Below are 2,154 nucleotides of genomic sequence, written 5' to 3'. Positions count from 1 at the left end.
CGATGGAGGTATCCCATCAACATTCACAAAATGTCTCGCTCTCCAACAAAGCTCTCCATTGGTCTTTGGGGCTCCCTTGCTCTGTTTCTTCTGCAACAACTAAATGACAACTACCTCATTGGTGGTATCGGCTTTGAGATATGCAATGCTCAAAACTTGTCCACTTTAAGACTTGATAACAACAATTTCTCTAGTAGCCTACCCATAGAGCTCTTCAAGTGATTTTAGGCACCATCCCACACCAGAGATTGGCAGGTTAAAACATCTCTCTAACCTTTACATCGAGTAGAATGCATTTTCAAGTGCAATCCCCTAGACGCTTGTTTTACGCACCCAATTACATGTCCAACAACTTGGTGGTGATCATTTTTTTGGTGTGATTCCACGCTCTCTTGGAAACCTCTCTACCATGACCACTCTCAACTTGTCTCACACCAATCTCAGTGGAACCATCCCAGTTGAGCTCTCCACACTAACGAACTTTGACATCTCTTACAACCACTTATCAGGCTTATTCCATTAGGGTTTTTCTATGTAGCTTTTGACAAGAGCTTGGTAGGAAACATAGATCTTTGTGGACATTCCCACCTATTACGCCTTATTCCATTGGGTTTTTCCAACATAGCTTTTGACAAGAGCTTGGTAGGAAACACAAATCTTTGTGGAGCTTTGCCATGGTACTAGGAAAATTCCGACATCAAAATGTATCATGATGGCATTAGAATCTTCCATATTTGTGGTGGCTTTCATATTCCTGATTGGATGCAACTTGAAGATGTATGAAATATACAGACTCCATAGAAGGCATATTTGTGGTGGCTTTCATATTCCTGATTGGATGCAACTTGAAGATGTATGAAATATACAGACTCCATAGAAGGCATATGTTTGATTGCTCAACAAAAACACTTGGAAGATCTTCACCTTTCTTAAGGTGCAATTTGAAGACCTTGACATTGTGAGACGTCTAGATTATGGAAAACCAATACTTGGCAATGGAGGTGTTGCCACAATTTACAAGGCTATGCTAAGCACCGGCTAGTTAGTTGTTGTAAAGAAGCTAAACAAGGTAACCACCATGGGGGAGATAATGACAAGAAGGAATTTGATCACAAATTAACAACACTCAGAAAGATCCGGCTTAAGTACATTGTAAAGCTACTCTATTACTACTACAATAAAGACACCAAGTTCTTAGTATATGAGTACGTGTCCAATAGTAGCCTAGGTACTTGATGCACCACAACCCTCTTTTGCATGTCTCAAAGAGCAAAACATTCGCTTCGGACTGCCCAACATATTTAAAATAGCACTGGGTGCGGCTGAGGGCTTGGCATACCTTCATCATGATTGTTCTTCCACCATTGTTCATCGAGATATTAAGTCCAACAACATTCTCTTGGAAGACCATCTCAACACATACATAGCTGACTTTGGGATAGCCAGACTGACGGAGCGCTACTTCGCAATATATGACGAGTGTTGTTGCTATGCTGCCTTTACTGGACAAGTGGCAGGCACTTACAACTACATTGCACCAGGTGAAGCGTCATATTGTGCAAGACAATGTCAAAACTTCATGCATTTCGTGAATATCTCAAGGAATTCCTTAAGATATGCATGGATGATGTGTTTGTACATTTATCTATTTGAGTTGATAACATACTCCACTTGAGGATGGTATTTGAGAAGTTGTGATTGTATATGATCCCATGTGTAAGGTTGAAATGTGCGAGATGTGCATACACCCCCAAAGCCACAAAGAAGAGTGACACCTACAACTTCGGAGTGGTGCTATTGGAGATGGTGATGGGGACAAGGGCGGTGTTGCGGGAGATGGTGACGAGGACAAGAGTGCCATGGTAGCAAAATTCCTCCGATCTGGGCTTTGAAATCCTAGGTGCCCTTTAATGTTCAAGAGTGGCTAGTGTAGTAAAAATGACTTAGGCACCCAAGAAACGTAGCTCAGTTGGTGAGACCTTTGAGATGTAACCGGAAGGTTGAGGGTTCGAGGCTCACAAGTTGCGTTCTCTTAGGTGTATACTCCTCCCCTATTGGGGGGGTGGTTCCCACGGTTGCCCCTCGAGGATGTAATGTGCAGCAATGTACAGTTGCACTGATGGTGAATTTAAAATAAAAAATAAAAAATGACTT

The 2,154-nt window shown here is 42.0% G+C and overlaps 1 pseudogene; it reads left to right on the top strand.

Annotated features, from left to right (window-relative positions):
• Window positions 1–712: 712 nt before the first annotated feature.
• On the top strand, window positions 713–1,592 carry LOC147440541 (leucine-rich repeat receptor-like serine/threonine-protein kinase BAM2; annotated as a pseudogene).
• Window positions 1,593–2,154: the final 562 nt, after the last annotated feature.

The sequence above is a fragment of the Adiantum capillus-veneris genome, chromosome 15, assembly GCF_014529385.1.
Source record: "Adiantum capillus-veneris isolate H3 chromosome 15, ASM1452938v2, whole genome shotgun sequence".
Lineage (NCBI taxonomy): Eukaryota > Viridiplantae > Streptophyta > Polypodiopsida > Polypodiales > Pteridaceae > Adiantum > Adiantum capillus-veneris.
The sequence above is the reverse complement of the archived record's forward strand: the minus strand, read 5'-3'. Positions and strand labels throughout refer to the sequence as shown.